Below are 17,302 nucleotides of genomic sequence, written 5' to 3' on the forward strand. Positions count from 1 at the left end.
GGGGGTGGGGGGGGGGGGGGGTGGGGGGGGGGGGGGGTGGGGGGGGGGGGGGGTGGGGGGGGGGGGGGGTGGGGGGGGGGGGGGGTGGGGGGGGGGGGGGGTGGGGGGGGGGGGGGGTGGGGGGGGGGGGGGGTGGGGGGGGGGGGGGGTGGGGGGGGGGGGGGGTGGGGGGGGGGGGGGGTGGGGGGGGGGGGGGGTGGGGGGGGGGGGGGGTGGGGGGGGGGGGGGGTGGGGGGGGGGGGGGGTGGGGGGGGGGGGGGGTGGGGGGGGGGGGGGGTGGGGGGGGGGGGGGGTGGGGGGGGGGGGGGGTGGGGGGGGGGGGGGGTGGGGGGGGGGGGGGGTGGGGGGGGGGGGGGGTGGGGGGGGGGGGGGGTGGGGGGGGGGGGGGGTGGGGGGGGGGGGGGGTGGGGGGGGGGGGGGGTGGGGGGGGGGGGGGGTGGGGGGGGGGGGGGGTGGGGGGGGGGGGGGGTGGGGGGGGGGGGGGGTGGGGGGGGGGGGGGGTGGGGGGGGGGGGGGGTGGGGGGGGGGGGGGGTGGGGGGGGGGGGGGGTGGGGGGGGGGGGGGGTGGGGGGGGGGGGGGGTGGGGGGGGGGGGGGGTGGGGGGGGGGGGGGGTGGGGGGGGGGGGGGGTGGGGGGGGGGGGGGGTGGGGGGGGGGGGGGGTGGGGGGGGGGGGGGGTGGGGGGGGGGGGGGGTGGGGGGGGGGGGGGGTGGGGGGGGGGGGGGGTGGGGGGGGGGGGGGGTGGGGGGGGGGGGGGGTGGGGGGGGGGGGGGGTGGGGGGGGGGGGGGGTGGGGGGGGGGGGGGGTGGGGGGGGGGGGGGGTGGGGGGGGGGGGGGGTGGGGGGGGGGGGGGGTGGGGGGGGGGGGGGGTGGGGGGGGGGGGGGGTGGGGGGGGGGGGGGGTGGGGGGGGGGGGGGGTGGGGGGGGGGGGGGGTGGGGGGGGGGGGGGGTGGGGGGGGGGGGGGGTGGGGGGGGGGGGGGGTGGGGGGGGGGGGGGGTGGGGGGGGGGGGGGGTGGGGGGGGGGGGGGGTGGGGGGGGGGGGGGGTGGGGGGGGGGGGGGGTGGGGGGGGGGGGGGGTGGGGGGGGGGGGGGGTGGGGGGGGGGGGGGGTGGGGGGGGGGGGGGGTGGGGGGGGGGGGGGGTGGGGGGGGGGGGGGGTGGGGGGGGGGGGGGGTGGGGGGGGGGGGGGGTGGGGGGGGGGGGGGGTGGGGGGGGGGGGGGGTGGGGGGGGGGGGGGGTGGGGGGGGGGGGGGGTGGGGGGGGGGGGGGGTGGGGGGGGGGGGGGGTGGGGGGGGGGGGGGGTGGGGGGGGGGGGGGGTGGGGGGGGGGGGGGGTGGGGGGGGGGGGGGGTGGGGGGGGGGGGGGGTGGGGGGGGGGGGGGGTGGGGGGGGGGGGGGGTGGGGGGGGGGGGGGGTGGGGGGGGGGGGGGGTGGGGGGGGGGGGGGGTGGGGGGGGGGGGGGGTGGGGGGGGGGGGGGGTGGGGGGGGGGGGGGGTGGGGGGGGGGGGGGGTGGGGGGGGGGGGGGGTGGGGGGGGGGGGGGGTGGGGGGGGGGGGGGGTGGGGGGGGGGGGGGGTGGGGGGGGGGGGGGGTGGGGGGGGGGGGGGGTGGGGGGGGGGGGGGGTGGGGGGGGGGGGGGGTGGGGGGGGGGGGGGGTGGGGGGGGGGGGGGGTGGGGGGGGGGGGGGGTGGGGGGGGGGGGGGGTGGGGGGGGGGGGGGGTGGGGGGGGGGGGGGGTGGGGGGGGGGGGGGGTGGGGGGGGGGGGGGGTGGGGGGGGGGGGGGGTGGGGGGGGGGGGGGGTGGGGGGGGGGGGGGGTGGGGGGGGGGGGGGGTGGGGGGGGGGGGGGGTGGGGGGGGGGGGGGGTGGGGGGGGGGGGGGGTGGGGGGGGGGGGGGGTGGGGGGGGGGGGGGGTGGGGGGGGGGGGGGGTGGGGGGGGGGGGGGGTGGGGGGGGGGGGGGGTGGGGGGGGGGGGGGGTGGGGGGGGGGGGGGGTGGGGGGGGGGGGGGGTGGGGGGGGGGGGGGGTGGGGGGGGGGGGGGGTGGGGGGGGGGGGGGGTGGGGGGGGGGGGGGGTGGGGGGGGGGGGGGGTGGGGGGGGGGGGGGGTGGGGGGGGGGGGGGGTGGGGGGGGGGGGGGGTGGGGGGGGGGGGGGGTGGGGGGGGGGGGGGGTGGGGGGGGGGGGGGGTGGGGGGGGGGGGGGGTGGGGGGGGGGGGGGGTGGGGGGGGGGGGGGGTGGGGGGGGGGGGGGGTGGGGGGGGGGGGGGGTGGGGGGGGGGGGGGGTGGGGGGGGGGGGGGGTGGGGGGGGGGGGGGGTGGGGGGGGGGGGGGGTGGGGGGGGGGGGGGGTGGGGGGGGGGGGGGGTGGGGGGGGGGGGGGGTGGGGGGGGGGGGGGGTGGGGGGGGGGGGGGGTGGGGGGGGGGGGGGGTGGGGGGGGGGGGGGGTGGGGGGGGGGGGGGGTGGGGGGGGGGGGGGGTGGGGGGGGGGGGGGGTGGGGGGGGGGGGGGGTGGGGGGGGGGGGGGGTGGGGGGGGGGGGGGGTGGGGGGGGGGGGGGGTGGGGGGGGGGGGGGGTGGGGGGGGGGGGGGGTGGGGGGGGGGGGGGGTGGGGGGGGGGGGGGGTGGGGGGGGGGGGGGGTGGGGGGGGGGGGGGGTGGGGGGGGGGGGGGGTGGGGGGGGGGGGGGGTGGGGGGGGGGGGGGGTGGGGGGGGGGGGGGGTGGGGGGGGGGGGGGGTGGGGGGGGGGGGGGGTGGGGGGGGGGGGGGGTGGGGGGGGGGGGGGGTGGGGGGGGGGGGGGGTGGGGGGGGGGGGGGGTGGGGGGGGGGGGGGGTGGGGGGGGGGGGGGGTGGGGGGGGGGGGGGGTGGGGGGGGGGGGGGGTGGGGGGGGGGGGGGGTGGGGGGGGGGGGGGGTGGGGGGGGGGGGGGGTGGGGGGGGGGGGGGGTGGGGGGGGGGGGGGGTGGGGGGGGGGGGGGGTGGGGGGGGGGGGGGGTGGGGGGGGGGGGGGGTGGGGGGGGGGGGGGGTGGGGGGGGGGGGGGGTGGGGGGGGGGGGGGGTGGGGGGGGGGGGGGGTGGGGGGGGGGGGGGGTGGGGGGGGGGGGGGGTGGGGGGGGGGGGGGGTGGGGGGGGGGGGGGGTGGGGGGGGGGGGGGGTGGGGGGGGGGGGGGGTGGGGGGGGGGGGGGGTGGGGGGGGGGGGGGGTGGGGGGGGGGGGGGGTGGGGGGGGGGGGGGGTGGGGGGGGGGGGGGGTGGGGGGGGGGGGGGGTGGGGGGGGGGGGGGGTGGGGGGGGGGGGGGGTGGGGGGGGGGGGGGGTGGGGGGGGGGGGGGGTGGGGGGGGGGGGGGGTGGGGGGGGGGGGGGGTGGGGGGGGGGGGGGGTGGGGGGGGGGGGGGGTGGGGGGGGGGGGGGGTGGGGGGGGGGGGGGGTGGGGGGGGGGGGGGGTGGGGGGGGGGGGGGGTGGGGGGGGGGGGGGGTGGGGGGGGGGGGGGGTGGGGGGGGGGGGGGGTGGGGGGGGGGGGGGGTGGGGGGGGGGGGGGGTGGGGGGGGGGGGGGGTGGGGGGGGGGGGGGGTGGGGGGGGGGGGGGGTGGGGGGGGGGGGGGGTGGGGGGGGGGGGGGGTGGGGGGGGGGGGGGGTGGGGGGGGGGGGGGGTGGGGGGGGGGGGGGGTGGGGGGGGGGGGGGGTGGGGGGGGGGGGGGGTGGGGGGGGGGGGGGGTGGGGGGGGGGGGGGGTGGGGGGGGGGGGGGGTGGGGGGGGGGGGGGGTGGGGGGGGGGGGGGGTGGGGGGGGGGGGGGGTGGGGGGGGGGGGGGGTGGGGGGGGGGGGGGGTGGGGGGGGGGGGGGGTGGGGGGGGGGGGGGGTGGGGGGGGGGGGGGGTGGGGGGGGGGGGGGGTGGGGGGGGGGGGGGGTGGGGGGGGGGGGGGGTGGGGGGGGGGGGGGGTGGGGGGGGGGGGGGGTGGGGGGGGGGGGGGGTGGGGGGGGGGGGGGGTGGGGGGGGGGGGGGGTGGGGGGGGGGGGGGGTGGGGGGGGGGGGGGGTGGGGGGGGGGGGGGGTGGGGGGGGGGGGGGGTGGGGGGGGGGGGGGGTGGGGGGGGGGGGGGGTGGGGGGGGGGGGGGGTGGGGGGGGGGGGGGGTGGGGGGGGGGGGGGGTGGGGGGGGGGGGGGGTGGGGGGGGGGGGGGGTGGGGGGGGGGGGGGGTGGGGGGGGGGGGGGGTGGGGGGGGGGGGGGGTGGGGGGGGGGGGGGGTGGGGGGGGGGGGGGGTGGGGGGGGGGGGGGGTGGGGGGGGGGGGGGGTGGGGGGGGGGGGGGGTGGGGGGGGGGGGGGGTGGGGGGGGGGGGGGGTGGGGGGGGGGGGGGGTGGGGGGGGGGGGGGGTGGGGGGGGGGGGGGGTGGGGGGGGGGGGGGGTGGGGGGGGGGGGGGGTGGGGGGGGGGGGGGGTGGGGGGGGGGGGGGGTGGGGGGGGGGGGGGGTGGGGGGGGGGGGGGGTGGGGGGGGGGGGGGGTGGGGGGGGGGGGGGGTGGGGGGGGGGGGGGGTGGGGGGGGGGGGGGGTGGGGGGGGGGGGGGGTGGGGGGGGGGGGGGGTGGGGGGGGGGGGGGGTGGGGGGGGGGGGGGGTGGGGGGGGGGGGGGGTGGGGGGGGGGGGGGGTGGGGGGGGGGGGGGGTGGGGGGGGGGGGGGGTGGGGGGGGGGGGGGGTGGGGGGGGGGGGGGGTGGGGGGGGGGGGGGGTGGGGGGGGGGGGGGGTGGGGGGGGGGGGGGGTGGGGGGGGGGGGGGGTGGGGGGGGGGGGGGGTGGGGGGGGGGGGGGGTGGGGGGGGGGGGGGGTGGGGGGGGGGGGGGGTGGGGGGGGGGGGGGGTGGGGGGGGGGGGGGGTGGGGGGGGGGGGGGGTGGGGGGGGGGGGGGGTGGGGGGGGGGGGGGGTGGGGGGGGGGGGGGGTGGGGGGGGGGGGGGGTGGGGGGGGGGGGGGGTGGGGGGGGGGGGGGGTGGGGGGGGGGGGGGGTGGGGGGGGGGGGGGGTGGGGGGGGGGGGGGGTGGGGGGGGGGGGGGGTGGGGGGGGGGGGGGGTGGGGGGGGGGGGGGGTGGGGGGGGGGGGGGGTGGGGGGGGGGGGGGGTGGGGGGGGGGGGGGGTGGGGGGGGGGGGGGGTGGGGGGGGGGGGGGGTGGGGGGGGGGGGGGGTGGGGGGGGGGGGGGGTGGGGGGGGGGGGGGGTGGGGGGGGGGGGGGGTGGGGGGGGGGGGGGGTGGGGGGGGGGGGGGGTGGGGGGGGGGGGGGGTGGGGGGGGGGGGGGGTGGGGGGGGGGGGGGGTGGGGGGGGGGGGGGGTGGGGGGGGGGGGGGGTGGGGGGGGGGGGGGGTGGGGGGGGGGGGGGGTGGGGGGGGGGGGGGGTGGGGGGGGGGGGGGGTGGGGGGGGGGGGGGGTGGGGGGGGGGGGGGGTGGGGGGGGGGGGGGGTGGGGGGGGGGGGGGGTGGGGGGGGGGGGGGGTGGGGGGGGGGGGGGGTGGGGGGGGGGGGGGGTGGGGGGGGGGGGGGGTGGGGGGGGGGGGGGGTGGGGGGGGGGGGGGGTGGGGGGGGGGGGGGGTGGGGGGGGGGGGGGGTGGGGGGGGGGGGGGGTGGGGGGGGGGGGGGGTGGGGGGGGGGGGGGGTGGGGGGGGGGGGGGGTGGGGGGGGGGGGGGGTGGGGGGGGGGGGGGGTGGGGGGGGGGGGGGGTGGGGGGGGGGGGGGGTGGGGGGGGGGGGGGGTGGGGGGGGGGGGGGGTGGGGGGGGGGGGGGGTGGGGGGGGGGGGGGGTGGGGGGGGGGGGGGGTGGGGGGGGGGGGGGGTGGGGGGGGGGGGGGGTGGGGGGGGGGGGGGGTGGGGGGGGGGGGGGGTGGGGGGGGGGGGGGGTGGGGGGGGGGGGGGGTGGGGGGGGGGGGGGGTGGGGGGGGGGGGGGGTGGGGGGGGGGGGGGGTGGGGGGGGGGGGGGGTGGGGGGGGGGGGGGGTGGGGGGGGGGGGGGGTGGGGGGGGGGGGGGGTGGGGGGGGGGGGGGGTGGGGGGGGGGGGGGGTGGGGGGGGGGGGGGGTGGGGGGGGGGGGGGGTGGGGGGGGGGGGGGGTGGGGGGGGGGGGGGGTGGGGGGGGGGGGGGGTGGGGGGGGGGGGGGGTGGGGGGGGGGGGGGGTGGGGGGGGGGGGGGGTGGGGGGGGGGGGGGGTGGGGGGGGGGGGGGGTGGGGGGGGGGGGGGGTGGGGGGGGGGGGGGGTGGGGGGGGGGGGGGGTGGGGGGGGGGGGGGGTGGGGGGGGGGGGGGGTGGGGGGGGGGGGGGGTGGGGGGGGGGGGGGGTGGGGGGGGGGGGGGGTGGGGGGGGGGGGGGGTGGGGGGGGGGGGGGGTGGGGGGGGGGGGGGGTGGGGGGGGGGGGGGGTGGGGGGGGGGGGGGGTGGGGGGGGGGGGGGGTGGGGGGGGGGGGGGGTGGGGGGGGGGGGGGGTGGGGGGGGGGGGGGGTGGGGGGGGGGGGGGGTGGGGGGGGGGGGGGGTGGGGGGGGGGGGGGGTGGGGGGGGGGGGGGGTGGGGGGGGGGGGGGGTGGGGGGGGGGGGGGGTGGGGGGGGGGGGGGGTGGGGGGGGGGGGGGGTGGGGGGGGGGGGGGGTGGGGGGGGGGGGGGGTGGGGGGGGGGGGGGGTGGGGGGGGGGGGGGGTGGGGGGGGGGGGGGGTGGGGGGGGGGGGGGGTGGGGGGGGGGGGGGGTGGGGGGGGGGGGGGGTGGGGGGGGGGGGGGGTGGGGGGGGGGGGGGGTGGGGGGGGGGGGGGGTGGGGGGGGGGGGGGGTGGGGGGGGGGGGGGGTGGGGGGGGGGGGGGGTGGGGGGGGGGGGGGGTGGGGGGGGGGGGGGGTGGGGGGGGGGGGGGGTGGGGGGGGGGGGGGGTGGGGGGGGGGGGGGGTGGGGGGGGGGGGGGGTGGGGGGGGGGGGGGGTGGGGGGGGGGGGGGGTGGGGGGGGGGGGGGGTGGGGGGGGGGGGGGGTGGGGGGGGGGGGGGGTGGGGGGGGGGGGGGGTGGGGGGGGGGGGGGGTGGGGGGGGGGGGGGGTGGGGGGGGGGGGGGGTGGGGGGGGGGGGGGGTGGGGGGGGGGGGGGGTGGGGGGGGGGGGGGGTGGGGGGGGGGGGGGGTGGGGGGGGGGGGGGGTGGGGGGGGGGGGGGGTGGGGGGGGGGGGGGGTGGGGGGGGGGGGGGGTGGGGGGGGGGGGGGGTGGGGGGGGGGGGGGGTGGGGGGGGGGGGGGGTGGGGGGGGGGGGGGGTGGGGGGGGGGGGGGGTGGGGGGGGGGGGGGGTGGGGGGGGGGGGGGGTGGGGGGGGGGGGGGGTGGGGGGGGGGGGGGGTGGGGGGGGGGGGGGGTGGGGGGGGGGGGGGGTGGGGGGGGGGGGGGGTGGGGGGGGGGGGGGGTGGGGGGGGGGGGGGGTGGGGGGGGGGGGGGGTGGGGGGGGGGGGGGGTGGGGGGGGGGGGGGGTGGGGGGGGGGGGGGGTGGGGGGGGGGGGGGGTGGGGGGGGGGGGGGGTGGGGGGGGGGGGGGGTGGGGGGGGGGGGGGGTGGGGGGGGGGGGGGGTGGGGGGGGGGGGGGGTGGGGGGGGGGGGGGGTGGGGGGGGGGGGGGGTGGGGGGGGGGGGGGGTGGGGGGGGGGGGGGGTGGGGGGGGGGGGGGGTGGGGGGGGGGGGGGGTGGGGGGGGGGGGGGGTGGGGGGGGGGGGGGGTGGGGGGGGGGGGGGGTGGGGGGGGGGGGGGGTGGGGGGGGGGGGGGGTGGGGGGGGGGGGGGGTGGGGGGGGGGGGGGGTGGGGGGGGGGGGGGGTGGGGGGGGGGGGGGGTGGGGGGGGGGGGGGGTGGGGGGGGGGGGGGGTGGGGGGGGGGGGGGGTGGGGGGGGGGGGGGGTGGGGGGGGGGGGGGGTGGGGGGGGGGGGGGGTGGGGGGGGGGGGGGGTGGGGGGGGGGGGGGGTGGGGGGGGGGGGGGGTGGGGGGGGGGGGGGGTGGGGGGGGGGGGGGGTGGGGGGGGGGGGGGGTGGGGGGGGGGGGGGGTGGGGGGGGGGGGGGGTGGGGGGGGGGGGGGGTGGGGGGGGGGGGGGGTGGGGGGGGGGGGGGGTGGGGGGGGGGGGGGGTGGGGGGGGGGGGGGGTGGGGGGGGGGGGGGGTGGGGGGGGGGGGGGGTGGGGGGGGGGGGGGGTGGGGGGGGGGGGGGGTGGGGGGGGGGGGGGGTGGGGGGGGGGGGGGGTGGGGGGGGGGGGGGGTGGGGGGGGGGGGGGGTGGGGGGGGGGGGGGGTGGGGGGGGGGGGGGGTGGGGGGGGGGGGGGGTGGGGGGGGGGGGGGGTGGGGGGGGGGGGGGGTGGGGGGGGGGGGGGGTGGGGGGGGGGGGGGGTGGGGGGGGGGGGGGGTGGGGGGGGGGGGGGGTGGGGGGGGGGGGGGGTGGGGGGGGGGGGGGGTGGGGGGGGGGGGGGGTGGGGGGGGGGGGGGGTGGGGGGGGGGGGGGGTGGGGGGGGGGGGGGGTGGGGGGGGGGGGGGGTGGGGGGGGGGGGGGGTGGGGGGGGGGGGGGGTGGGGGGGGGGGGGGGTGGGGGGGGGGGGGGGTGGGGGGGGGGGGGGGTGGGGGGGGGGGGGGGTGGGGGGGGGGGGGGGTGGGGGGGGGGGGGGGTGGGGGGGGGGGGGGGTGGGGGGGGGGGGGGGTGGGGGGGGGGGGGGGTGGGGGGGGGGGGGGGTGGGGGGGGGGGGGGGTGGGGGGGGGGGGGGGTGGGGGGGGGGGGGGGTGGGGGGGGGGGGGGGTGGGGGGGGGGGGGGGTGGGGGGGGGGGGGGGTGGGGGGGGGGGGGGGTGGGGGGGGGGGGGGGTGGGGGGGGGGGGGGGTGGGGGGGGGGGGGGGTGGGGGGGGGGGGGGGTGGGGGGGGGGGGGGGTGGGGGGGGGGGGGGGTGGGGGGGGGGGGGGGTGGGGGGGGGGGGGGGTGGGGGGGGGGGGGGGTGGGGGGGGGGGGGGGTGGGGGGGGGGGGGGGTGGGGGGGGGGGGGGGTGGGGGGGGGGGGGGGTGGGGGGGGGGGGGGGTGGGGGGGGGGGGGGGTGGGGGGGGGGGGGGGTGGGGGGGGGGGGGGGTGGGGGGGGGGGGGGGTGGGGGGGGGGGGGGGTGGGGGGGGGGGGGGGTGGGGGGGGGGGGGGGTGGGGGGGGGGGGGGGTGGGGGGGGGGGGGGGTGGGGGGGGGGGGGGGTGGGGGGGGGGGGGGGTGGGGGGGGGGGGGGGTGGGGGGGGGGGGGGGTGGGGGGGGGGGGGGGTGGGGGGGGGGGGGGGTGGGGGGGGGGGGGGGTGGGGGGGGGGGGGGGTGGGGGGGGGGGGGGGTGGGGGGGGGGGGGGGTGGGGGGGGGGGGGGGTGGGGGGGGGGGGGGGTGGGGGGGGGGGGGGGTGGGGGGGGGGGGGGGTGGGGGGGGGGGGGGGTGGGGGGGGGGGGGGGTGGGGGGGGGGGGGGGTGGGGGGGGGGGGGGGTGGGGGGGGGGGGGGGTGGGGGGGGGGGGGGGTGGGGGGGGGGGGGGGTGGGGGGGGGGGGGGGTGGGGGGGGGGGGGGGTGGGGGGGGGGGGGGGTGGGGGGGGGGGGGGGTGGGGGGGGGGGGGGGTGGGGGGGGGGGGGGGTGGGGGGGGGGGGGGGTGGGGGGGGGGGGGGGTGGGGGGGGGGGGGGGTGGGGGGGGGGGGGGGTGGGGGGGGGGGGGGGTGGGGGGGGGGGGGGGTGGGGGGGGGGGGGGGTGGGGGGGGGGGGGGGTGGGGGGGGGGGGGGGTGGGGGGGGGGGGGGGTGGGGGGGGGGGGGGGTGGGGGGGGGGGGGGGTGGGGGGGGGGGGGGGTGGGGGGGGGGGGGGGTGGGGGGGGGGGGGGGTGGGGGGGGGGGGGGGTGGGGGGGGGGGGGGGTGGGGGGGGGGGGGGGTGGGGGGGGGGGGGGGTGGGGGGGGGGGGGGGTGGGGGGGGGGGGGGGTGGGGGGGGGGGGGGGTGGGGGGGGGGGGGGGTGGGGGGGGGGGGGGGTGGGGGGGGGGGGGGGTGGGGGGGGGGGGGGGTGGGGGGGGGGGGGGGTGGGGGGGGGGGGGGGTGGGGGGGGGGGGGGGTGGGGGGGGGGGGGGGTGGGGGGGGGGGGGGGTGGGGGGGGGGGGGGGTGGGGGGGGGGGGGGGTGGGGGGGGGGGGGGGTGGGGGGGGGGGGGGGTGGGGGGGGGGGGGGGTGGGGGGGGGGGGGGGTGGGGGGGGGGGGGGGTGGGGGGGGGGGGGGGTGGGGGGGGGGGGGGGTGGGGGGGGGGGGGGGTGGGGGGGGGGGGGGGTGGGGGGGGGGGGGGGTGGGGGGGGGGGGGGGTGGGGGGGGGGGGGGGTGGGGGGGGGGGGGGGTGGGGGGGGGGGGGGGTGGGGGGGGGGGGGGGTGGGGGGGGGGGGGGGTGGGGGGGGGGGGGGGTGGGGGGGGGGGGGGGTGGGGGGGGGGGGGGGTGGGGGGGGGGGGGGGTGGGGGGGGGGGGGGGTGGGGGGGGGGGGGGGTGGGGGGGGGGGGGGGTGGGGGGGGGGGGGGGTGGGGGGGGGGGGGGGTGGGGGGGGGGGGGGGTGGGGGGGGGGGGGGGTGGGGGGGGGGGGGGGTGGGGGGGGGGGGGGGTGGGGGGGGGGGGGGGTGGGGGGGGGGGGGGGTGGGGGGGGGGGGGGGTGGGGGGGGGGGGGGGTGGGGGGGGGGGGGGGTGGGGGGGGGGGGGGGTGGGGGGGGGGGGGGGTGGGGGGGGGGGGGGGTGGGGGGGGGGGGGGGTGGGGGGGGGGGGGGGTGGGGGGGGGGGGGGGTGGGGGGGGGGGGGGGTGGGGGGGGGGGGGGGTGGGGGGGGGGGGGGGTGGGGGGGGGGGGGGGTGGGGGGGGGGGGGGGTGGGGGGGGGGGGGGGTGGGGGGGGGGGGGGGTGGGGGGGGGGGGGGGTGGGGGGGGGGGGGGGTGGGGGGGGGGGGGGGTGGGGGGGGGGGGGGGTGGGGGGGGGGGGGGGTGGGGGGGGGGGGGGGTGGGGGGGGGGGGGGGTGGGGGGGGGGGGGGGTGGGGGGGGGGGGGGGTGGGGGGGGGGGGGGGTGGGGGGGGGGGGGGGTGGGGGGGGGGGGGGGTGGGGGGGGGGGGGGGTGGGGGGGGGGGGGGGTGGGGGGGGGGGGGGGTGGGGGGGGGGGGGGGTGGGGGGGGGGGGGGGTGGGGGGGGGGGGGGGTGGGGGGGGGGGGGGGTGGGGGGGGGGGGGGGTGGGGGGGGGGGGGGGTGGGGGGGGGGGGGGGTGGGGGGGGGGGGGGGTGGGGGGGGGGGGGGGTGGGGGGGGGGGGGGGTGGGGGGGGGGGGGGGTGGGGGGGGGGGGGGGTGGGGGGGGGGGGGGGTGGGGGGGGGGGGGGGTGGGGGGGGGGGGGGGTGGGGGGGGGGGGGGGTGGGGGGGGGGGGGGGTGGGGGGGGGGGGGGGTGGGGGGGGGGGGGGGTGGGGGGGGGGGGGGGTGGGGGGGGGGGGGGGTGGGGGGGGGGGGGGGTGGGGGGGGGGGGGGGTGGGGGGGGGGGGGGGTGGGGGGGGGGGGGGGTGGGGGGGGGGGGGGGTGGGGGGGGGGGGGGGTGGGGGGGGGGGGGGGTGGGGGGGGGGGGGGGTGGGGGGGGGGGGGGGTGGGGGGGGGGGGGGGTGGGGGGGGGGGGGGGTGGGGGGGGGGGGGGGTGGGGGGGGGGGGGGGTGGGGGGGGGGGGGGGTGGGGGGGGGGGGGGGTGGGGGGGGGGGGGGGTGGGGGGGGGGGGGGGTGGGGGGGGGGGGGGGTGGGGGGGGGGGGGGGTGGGGGGGGGGGGGGGTGGGGGGGGGGGGGGGTGGGGGGGGGGGGGGGTGGGGGGGGGGGGGGGTGGGGGGGGGGGGGGGTGGGGGGGGGGGGGGGTGGGGGGGGGGGGGGGTGGGGGGGGGGGGGGGTGGGGGGGGGGGGGGGTGGGGGGGGGGGGGGGTGGGGGGGGGGGGGGGTGGGGGGGGGGGGGGGTGGGGGGGGGGGGGGGTGGGGGGGGGGGGGGGTGGGGGGGGGGGGGGGTGGGGGGGGGGGGGGGTGGGGGGGGGGGGGGGTGGGGGGGGGGGGGGGTGGGGGGGGGGGGGGGTGGGGGGGGGGGGGGGTGGGGGGGGGGGGGGGTGGGGGGGGGGGGGGGTGGGGGGGGGGGGGGGTGGGGGGGGGGGGGGGTGGGGGGGGGGGGGGGTGGGGGGGGGGGGGGGTGGGGGGGGGGGGGGGTGGGGGGGGGGGGGGGTGGGGGGGGGGGGGGGTGGGGGGGGGGGGGGGTGGGGGGGGGGGGGGGTGGGGGGGGGGGGGGGTGGGGGGGGGGGGGGGTGGGGGGGGGGGGGGGTGGGGGGGGGGGGGGGTGGGGGGGGGGGGGGGTGGGGGGGGGGGGGGGTGGGGGGGGGGGGGGGTGGGGGGGGGGGGGGGTGGGGGGGGGGGGGGGTGGGGGGGGGGGGGGGTGGGGGGGGGGGGGGGTGGGGGGGGGGGGGGGTGGGGGGGGGGGGGGGTGGGGGGGGGGGGGGGTGGGGGGGGGGGGGGGTGGGGGGGGGGGGGGGTGGGGGGGGGGGGGGGTGGGGGGGGGGGGGGGTGGGGGGGGGGGGGGGTGGGGGGGGGGGGGGGTGGGGGGGGGGGGGGGTGGGGGGGGGGGGGGGTGGGGGGGGGGGGGGGTGGGGGGGGGGGGGGGTGGGGGGGGGGGGGGGTGGGGGGGGGGGGGGGTGGGGGGGGGGGGGGGTGGGGGGGGGGGGGGGTGGGGGGGGGGGGGGGTGGGGGGGGGGGGGGGTGGGGGGGGGGGGGGGTGGGGGGGGGGGGGGGTGGGGGGGGGGGGGGGTGGGGGGGGGGGGGGGTGGGGGGGGGGGGGGGTGGGGGGGGGGGGGGGTGGGGGGGGGGGGGGGTGGGGGGGGGGGGGGGTGGGGGGGGGGGGGGGTGGGGGGGGGGGGGGGTGGGGGGGGGGGGGGGTGGGGGGGGGGGGGGGTGGGGGGGGGGGGGGGTGGGGGGGGGGGGGGGTGGGGGGGGGGGGGGGTGGGGGGGGGGGGGGGTGGGGGGGGGGGGGGGTGGGGGGGGGGGGGGGTGGGGGGGGGGGGGGGTGGGGGGGGGGGGGGGTGGGGGGGGGGGGGGGTGGGGGGGGGGGGGGGTGGGGGGGGGGGGGGGTGGGGGGGGGGGGGGGTGGGGGGGGGGGGGGGTGGGGGGGGGGGGGGGTGGGGGGGGGGGGGGGTGGGGGGGGGGGGGGGTGGGGGGGGGGGGGGGTGGGGGGGGGGGGGGGTGGGGGGGGGGGGGGGTGGGGGGGGGGGGGGGTGGGGGGGGGGGGGGGTGGGGGGGGGGGGGGGTGGGGGGGGGGGGGGGTGGGGGGGGGGGGGGGTGGGGGGGGGGGGGGGTGGGGGGGGGGGGGGGTGGGGGGGGGGGGGGGTGGGGGGGGGGGGGGGTGGGGGGGGGGGGGGGTGGGGGGGGGGGGGGGTGGGGGGGGGGGGGGGTGGGGGGGGGGGGGGGTGGGGGGGGGGGGGGGTGGGGGGGGGGGGGGGTGGGGGGGGGGGGGGGTGGGGGGGGGGGGGGGTGGGGGGGGGGGGGGGTGGGGGGGGGGGGGGGTGGGGGGGGGGGGGGGTGGGGGGGGGGGGGGGTGGGGGGGGGGGGGGGTGGGGGGGGGGGGGGGTGGGGGGGGGGGGGGGTGGGGGGGGGGGGGGGTGGGGGGGGGGGGGGGTGGGGGGGGGGGGGGGTGGGGGGGGGGGGGGGTGGGGGGGGGGGGGGGTGGGGGGGGGGGGGGGTGGGGGGGGGGGGGGGTGGGGGGGGGGGGGGGTGGGGGGGGGGGGGGGTGGGGGGGGGGGGGGGTGGGGGGGGGGGGGGGTGGGGGGGGGGGGGGGTGGGGGGGGGGGGGGGTGGGGGGGGGGGGGGGTGGGGGGGGGGGGGGGTGGGGGGGGGGGGGGGTGGGGGGGGGGGGGGGTGGGGGGGGGGGGGGGTGGGGGGGGGGGGGGGTGGGGGGGGGGGGGGGTGGGGGGGGGGGGGGGTGGGGGGGGGGGGGGGTGGGGGGGGGGGGGGGTGGGGGGGGGGGGGGGTGGGGGGGGGGGGGGGTGGGGGGGGGGGGGGGTGGGGGGGGGGGGGGGTGGGGGGGGGGGGGGGTGGGGGGGGGGGGGGGTGGGGGGGGGGGGGGGTGGGGGGGGGGGGGGGTGGGGGGGGGGGGGGGTGGGGGGGGGGGGGGGTGGGGGGGGGGGGGGGTGGGGGGGGGGGGGGGTGGGGGGGGGGGGGGGTGGGGGGGGGGGGGGGTGGGGGGGGGGGGGGGTGGGGGGGGGGGGGGGTGGGGGGGGGGGGGGGTGGGGGGGGGGGGGGGTGGGGGGGGGGGGGGGTGGGGGGGGGGGGGGGTGGGGGGGGGGGGGGGTGGGGGGGGGGGGGGGTGGGGGGGGGGGGGGGTGGGGGGGGGGGGGGGTGGGGGGGGGGGGGGGTGGGGGGGGGGGGGGGTGGGGGGGGGGGGGGGTGGGGGGGGGGGGGGGTGGGGGGGGGGGGGGGTGGGGGGGGGGGGGGGTGGGGGGGGGGGGGGGTGGGGGGGGGGGGGGGTGGGGGGGGGGGGGGGTGGGGGGGGGGGGGGGTGGGGGGGGGGGGGGGTGGGGGGGGGGGGGGGTGGGGGGGGGGGGGGGTGGGGGGGGGGGGGGGTGGGGGGGGGGGGGGGTGGGGGGGGGGGGGGGTGGGGGGGGGGGGGGGTGGGGGGGGGGGGGGGTGGGGGGGGGGGGGGGTGGGGGGGGGGGGGGGTGGGGGGGGGGGGGGGTGGGGGGGGGGGGGGGTGGGGGGGGGGGGGGGTGGGGGGGGGGGGGGGTGGGGGGGGGGGGGGGTGGGGGGGGGGGGGGGTGGGGGGGGGGGGGGGTGGGGGGGGGGGGGGGTGGGGGGGGGGGGGGGTGGGGGGGGGGGGGGGTGGGGGGGGGGGGGGGTGGGGGGGGGGGGGGGTGGGGGGGGGGGGGGGTGGGGGGGGGGGGGGGTGGGGGGGGGGGGGGGTGGGGGGGGGGGGGGGTGGGGGGGGGGGGGGGTGGGGGGGGGGGGGGGTGGGGGGGGGGGGGGGTGGGGGGGGGGGGGGGTGGGGGGGGGGGGGGGTGGGGGGGGGGGGGGGTGGGGGGGGGGGGGGGTGGGGGGGGGGGGGGGTGGGGGGGGGGGGGGGTGGGGGGGGGGGGGGGTGGGGGGGGGGGGGGGTGGGGGGGGGGGGGGGTGGGGGGGGGGGGGGGTGGGGGGGGGGGGGGGTGGGGGGGGGGGGGGGTGGGGGGGGGGGGGGGTGGGGGGGGGGGGGGGTGGGGGGGGGGGGGGGTGGGGGGGGGGGGGGGTGGGGGGGGGGGGGGGTGGGGGGGGGGGGGGGTGGGGGGGGGGGGGGGTGGGGGGGGGGGGGGGTGGGGGGGGGGGGGGGTGGGGGGGGGGGGGGGTGGGGGGGGGGGGGGGTGGGGGGGGGGGGGGGTGGGGGGGGGGGGGGGTGGGGGGGGGGGGGGGTGGGGGGGGGGGGGGGTGGGGGGGGGGGGGGGTGGGGGGGGGGGGGGGTGGGGGGGGGGGGGGGTGGGGGGGGGGGGGGGTGGGGGGGGGGGGGGGTGGGGGGGGGGGGGGGTGGGGGGGGGGGGGGGTGGGGGGGGGGGGGGGTGGGGGGGGGGGGGGGTGGGGGGGGGGGGGGGTGGGGGGGGGGGGGGGTGGGGGGGGGGGGGGGTGGGGGGGGGGGGGGGTGGGGGGGGGGGGGGGTGGGGGGGGGGGGGGGTGGGGGGGGGGGGGGGTGGGGGGGGGGGGGGGTGGGGGGGGGGGGGGGTGGGGGGGGGGGGGGGTGGGGGGGGGGGGGGGTGGGGGGGGGGGGGGGTGGGGGGGGGGGGGGGTGGGGGGGGGGGGGGGTGGGGGGGGGGGGGGGTGGGGGGGGGGGGGGGTGGGGGGGGGGGGGGGTGGGGGGGGGGGGGGGTGGGGGGGGGGGGGGGTGGGGGGGGGGGGGGGTGGGGGGGGGGGGGGGTGGGGGGGGGGGGGGGTGGGGGGGGGGGGGGGTGGGGGGGGGGGGGGGTGGGGGGGGGGGGGGGTGGGGGGGGGGGGGGGTGGGGGGGGGGGGGGGTGGGGGGGGGGGGGGGTGGGGGGGGGGGGGGGTGGGGGGGGGGGGGGGTGGGGGGGGGGGGGGGTGGGGGGGGGGGGGGGTGGGGGGGGGGGGGGGTGGGGGGGGGGGGGGGTGGGGGGGGGGGGGGGTGGGGGGGGGGGGGGGTGGGGGGGGGGGGGGGTGGGGGGGGGGGGGGGTGGGGGGGGGGGGGGGTGGGGGGGGGGGGGGGTGGGGGGGGGGGGGGGTGGGGGGGGGGGGGGGTGGGGGGGGGGGGGGGTGGGGGGGGGGGGGGGTGGGGGGGGGGGGGGGTGGGGGGGGGGGGGGGTGGGGGGGGGGGGGGGTGGGGGGGGGGGGGGGTGGGGGGGGGGGGGGGTGGGGGGGGGGGGGGGTGGGGGGGGGGGGGGGTGGGGGGGGGGGGGGGTGGGGGGGGGGGGGGGTGGGGGGGGGGGGGGGTGGGGGGGGGGGGGGGTGGGGGGGGGGGGGGGTGGGGGGGGGGGGGGGTGGGGGGGGGGGGGGGTGGGGGGGGGGGGGGGTGGGGGGGGGGGGGGGTGGGGGGGGGGGGGGGTGGGGGGGGGGGGGGGTGGGGGGGGGGGGGGGTGGGGGGGGGGGGGGGTGGGGGGGGGGGGGGGTGGGGGGGGGGGGGGGTGGGGGGGGGGGGGGGTGGGGGGGGGGGGGGGTGGGGGGGGGGGGGGGTGGGGGGGGGGGGGGGTGGGGGGGGGGGGGGGTGGGGGGGGGGGGGGGTGGGGGGGGGGGGGGGTGGGGGGGGGGGGGGGTGGGGGGGGGGGGGGGTGGGGGGGGGGGGGGGTGGGGGGGGGGGGGGGTGGGGGGGGGGGGGGGTGGGGGGGGGGGGGGGTGGGGGGGGGGGGGGGTGGGGGGGGGGGGGGGTGGGGGGGGGGGGGGGTGGGGGGGGGGGGGGGTGGGGGGGGGGGGGGGTGGGGGGGGGGGGGGGTGGGGGGGGGGGGGGGTGGGGGGGGGGGGGGGTGGGGGGGGGGGGGGGTGGGGGGGGGGGGGGGTGGGGGGGGGGGGGGGTGGGGGGGGGGGGGGGTGGGGGGGGGGGGGGGTGGGGGGGGGGGGGGGTGGGGGGGGGGGGGGGTGGGGGGGGGGGGGGGTGGGGGGGGGGGGGGGTGGGGGGGGGGGGGGGTGGGGGGGGGGGGGGGTGGGGGGGGGGGGGGGTGGGGGGGGGGGGGGGTGGGGGGGGGGGGGGGTGGGGGGGGGGGGGGGTGGGGGGGGGGGGGGGTGGGGGGGGGGGGGGGTGGGGGGGGGGGGGGGTGGGGGGGGGGGGGGGTGGGGGGGGGGGGGGGTGGGGGGGGGGGGGGGTGGGGGGGGGGGGGGGT

This window comes from Sphaerodactylus townsendi, linkage group LG01 (genome assembly GCF_021028975.2).
Source record: "Sphaerodactylus townsendi isolate TG3544 linkage group LG01, MPM_Stown_v2.3, whole genome shotgun sequence".
Lineage (NCBI taxonomy): Eukaryota > Metazoa > Chordata > Lepidosauria > Squamata > Sphaerodactylidae > Sphaerodactylus > Sphaerodactylus townsendi.